This window comes from Carassius auratus, unplaced genomic scaffold (assembly GCF_003368295.1).
Source record: "Carassius auratus strain Wakin unplaced genomic scaffold, ASM336829v1 scaf_tig00214480, whole genome shotgun sequence".
Taxonomy (NCBI): domain Eukaryota; kingdom Metazoa; phylum Chordata; class Actinopteri; order Cypriniformes; family Cyprinidae; genus Carassius; species Carassius auratus.
This window is the reverse complement of record NW_020527673.1, coordinates 862645-867729: the sequence shown is the minus strand read 5'-3', so window position 1 is coordinate 867729 and position 5085 is coordinate 862645.

Here is a 5085-nt window from a genome sequence, read left to right as displayed (position 1 = left end):
TTAATAAAACTTCATAAAGAAAAATAATAATAACTTAATTACATAGCACAATAAAAAACAATTTAAATATTATTGTTTTAATAATAATAATAATAAGAATGATAATATAAATATTTTAAAGCAATACACTTTATTAGTATTGTATTTTATTTAAATATTATTATGATCCAATTGAATAAAAAATATTTAAATTAAATTATTAAAATAATGAAATAACATAATAAAATAAAATAATTAAATCAAAATCTATATTATTAAAAAACGTAAATGTAAATGAATGCATATAAAATTGATTTAACATAACATTTATTTTTTATTTTGTTAATAATATCCATTTTAGAAAATTAATAAAATAAATAAAAATGTAGTAATAATGTTTACAAGAACGCTTACGAAGGCATCACATTGTTGTTCTTGTGCTGCCTGTGAAGAAATCAATCATAAGTTGAAGCTGTGCATACAGAGTGCTATTTGTATTACGCAGAGAGTTCCTACATATGTAGAGTGTTCCAAATCAATCACTTGATTGTATTGTGTTTTGGTAGAGAACTGTCTACGTAGCCATGGCAAGCAGCGAGGCAGGTTTTGGAACAGAGCTCAAATCTCCCTTGCTAACTCGCTAGCGCTAGCCACCGCATGGTGAATAACACATCATCTTCCTCTTTTGACTTGTGTCTGTAAAGACAGCTAGAGTGAGAGTCCCAGGCAGCTCATCTGTCAGGAGAGCTTCTCATAGCGCCGCTCCTCTTCCCTTTCAAATGCACTGGGTAAGTATTTTAATTAGTTGGCTAATTGTCTAAGTAATTGGTAGACAACTTAGCTCTAACAGTAATCAATCTCAACAGGGCTGTGCTCTATCACATCAAAGGATCTGTAATTAAGACGGCTAACTGTGGGATGGTCTTTAGCCTGATGCTATGGCGTGGGGGTGGATGATCCCTGATAAAACTCGGCTGAGCAGATGAGGCCTCCAGTGAGCTCAGGGGAAGAGAGAAGAGCTTATCGTGATGGGAAGAATATTCCAGGGTTCAGATAAATAAAAGCACCTGGGACATGGTGCATGATAGCTGGCCAACAAGTGGACCAGTTTTCGTGTCTTACCTTCGTTTAAATGTATAGCAAACTTTCACAACAGTAGGTATAATTAGAGCATCAGCTCTTTACAGTGCTGGATATTTACTGTCTGAATCTCTTTCTTTGTCACTAATAGGGAACAATGTCTCATTATAAGTGTGGAGAAGCAATTTGCAGAATCCATATTTTGCTATATCAGATTTCATTTCTGGTTTTGTCTAGCCACAGCTATCAATGTCTTTAATTTATTCTCATTTCACAATGCCTTTGCTCTTGGAGCAGGCAATTATATATTTGGGATGAAAAGACTAATCATTTCTTAAATTCTTCTATTTAGGGGAATTTTAATCTAGCCATTGAGGAAAACAAGACCGGTGATGAACAATTATGCAAACAGTCAATTTCTATGTTGTGCAGACGACTTAATTAAAATTAGTAATGAAAAACGAGCGAGTCTTTGCGGGCAGCCGTACTTATCAATTTTCAAATAAGGGAATTGAAATGTTTTGCCTTCCTACTTCGGCAAAGTAATGAAAATGACCTTACTTGCAATAAAGCATGATTTATTTACAAATAAATGGAAACATTAAAGGCATTATTAATTATGGAACCCACAAGCCCAATTCAAATCTATCAGAACTATATATTGAGTGAAAATGAAAACTATTATTCATTATGCTACACAAATTCCCTCGCATGCACAGTAAGTGCTTTTTATAGAGTCCCAACACTCGGTATTCCTTCCCAGCCTTCACGACACAATCGCACAAACACAAGCTTTTGTTTGAGGTCTACACTCTGGAAAATAAAGGCTCTTTATTAGCACTGATGGTTCCATGAAGAATGGAACCTTTCCTTCGCACAAAGGTAAAAAAACATTCTTTTTAAGAACTGTTCACTCAAAGGTTCTTTAGGGAACCCAAAATATGCAGAAAAAAAACCTCTTTTGAAACCTTGATCTTTAAGAGTGTATATGATCAGATATAGAAGTAAAGTTGCTGGCTCTTGAATATCGCTACTCTTTGAGACAGTGAGGCGCTTGGGTCTCGGAGGCTGTTAGATCCGTGTGTGGGCTGAGGATTTCCTCATTAGTCTGGATCAATGTGTATTCACTCCACATCACTTTGATCCAATGTGGAAGAAATGGTGTGTACACCACACAACAACTCTGAAAACCGTTAGAGTCGAGTCCCTGGAGAGAGCTTCATTTGTTCTTATACTGACTCTTACTTTAGCATCAATATGAAAAACGAACATTAATTTGTTTTGTTTTTTTCTTGTTTGTGCATTAACTATGCCTAGAAATGCCTTTAGCGTTACATTGGGTGCCATGTGTAATGTCTGTTACTGGAGCATAATTACGTGTACGTCTAATTTGTTGATCTCAAACACCACAGCAGGCAAGCTGCTTTAAAAGATCAGATTACAGTCATGGAAAACTGATAGCAAATGCATGCATGTTCAAGCCTAAGTGGCTAATTATGGTGCGGCTGCCCTGTGAGATACCTGCGAGCTACCCTCCGAGCCATCAGAGGAAATTAAAATGGTCCTCCTCCTGTTCCCTACCCCTCCGCCTGCAGCAAGGGCCAACACACAGAGTGGCACTGACAGATTGACAAATAAGGTTAATAAGTACTTTCCACTTCTCCTAAAGGCTAATCAAATATTAATCCTTGCAGTGTGGTCAGCAGAAAAATAACAAACAATTGGTGGAGAGGAATTGATTGAATTGATTCGCCAGCGAGGCTTTTGAAACCAAATTCCCTGAACATCTTTGAAAACATTTGCACATTCAAGGGAAACACACAGCTCAGTTTCTTTCGAAAAACTTTAAAATGAAAGCACCAAAAGGTTTATTAACCATTAGGTCAATTTAACACACACACACGTGCGCATGCGCGCGCGCACACACACACACACACACACACACACACTTTTTAATGTGTTACTGTATTCACATGCATACAGAAGGTCACATTTTATGTGACCAAGATAATACAAAAACAACTAAATAATGAAATTATAAAATAACTGTTTAAAGTACAATTTAATATTTTAATATAGCATTTATTCCTGTGATGGCTGAATTTTATCAGTGTTAAAAACAGCTTTTCTTTGATGAGCAGAAAGTTCAAAAGAACAGTATTTATTTAAAATATTTTTTGTTATATAATATCGTTATATCAGTATTGCATATACTGTACATTAAACTAAATGTTCTTTTTTTACACGAAACAGGTTTGCATTATAAGATTTCAAATATTTTTAAGCATATTTCAGATTATGATCTATACCTTTTAGAGTATAATTGTATTACAATAGAGACTAAGAGACTAATTAGATACATAAATAATGATTATTTCTTAGCAAGTGTGAATCGATCGAACACAAACAGCAGAAATAGCAGATCAATGCAATAACCTCCCACGGGTAAATAAACACAGAAACACGAGAAGCAGACGGCCTGATGAAATACAGAAATAAACACTGATATTGAAAGGAAATTGGAAATCAAGCACTTGGCAGCAATGGGGGAACATTACTGTGACAGCTGATAGCAGTTGTGATAGGACAGTTTCGTGGGCTCTGTTTTTCAAGTCCCTTGCTGATCCCGCCTCACGTTTTTTTTTTCTTTTTTTTTTCTCTGCACTGCTTTCACTAATCACAAGCCCCAGGACATCTCAGGGCCTAGTGGACTATGTCTGCAGCCCTACACACACGCACTGATAGGACAAAATTGGATCCAGTGTGAATGCAAAGAAGCTTATCATCCAACATTTCCAGGCTCTGCTCCCTCCTAGAGCATATGTCAACATCATTTATTAGATGTGGCACGGGTCTAAATAATGTATGATCACAAAACGAAAAAAAAAAAAAAAAAAGATTTTCACCCAGCAGGTGGGTGGAATAATATTTGGAAAGAATATGAAAATTATTAATAGAACCCCTCGAGGGAGAATTATTTGTTAACATTATCCGGTAAGTCATTGGGGGTGCTTCAAATCTATGATTAATCATATAGAACATTTTCAATAATAGCGATATTATGGAGTGAAGGCTTTCTATTTACTGCTGGGTCTAAACAAAGTAGACCCTCGTTTAGCAAATAAGTGCCTTGATTCCGATGGTGATTCATGCACATTCCTCAGGCTCATTTTCTCTCTGGACGGAGCTCAAACGCGTGGTTTTTACGGATCTTTTCTCGTTTGTTTTGGAAAATTGAATAATCCATAAAAAACAAACATATTTACATTCTAAATGCATTTGCATTTTAACAGAATGCATAAAATACTGCATAAAAGCTGATGCATGGAACAGCATTACACACTAATTTTTATGAAAATATGGACACACCAAGGATGATTTGATGTCGCATAATGCACGTACTGTATACACCTCCATCTGAATGTGGGCCTACATGCTAGTAGTGCTCCCCACTGATACGGCCTCTAGCTTACAAACAATAGCTGAGTCTGCACAAGCAGTTTATACATTAATGTATGGAGCTCCAGCTGGGGGTGTGAGATGTGTGTGATATAACACTTAGGGCACTAGGGAACCTCTTCTCCGCAAACACACAGGCAGAACGTTTTACAGGGCACACACTTGCTGAGAAGATAAACAGCACAATCAAAAAGCCAAAACACAAAATAACACCATCACATTTTACAGTGTTTAGTTTATAGCAACAACATATAACATTTGTGCAGTTGTCCTATAGCGACTTGTAATTACTCACTATTATTGTAATTAATCAAGTTATTTATCTATATTAATCGTATATATTCAAAATACCATATAGATTGGTTGACTACTTAATTATTTTTTATTCCCTGTTATTTTCCTTCATTTTATGTCTGATTATTGCAGGTTCCCTATTGCATCATAGATGATTAAAATGTATATTTAAATGGAATTAAAGATATAGATTGATATAGATTAGGGAGCTCATTGTGCTCAAGAGCATGATTTATGTCCACATGTCATACTAACATGAAATGAAGCTCTTAA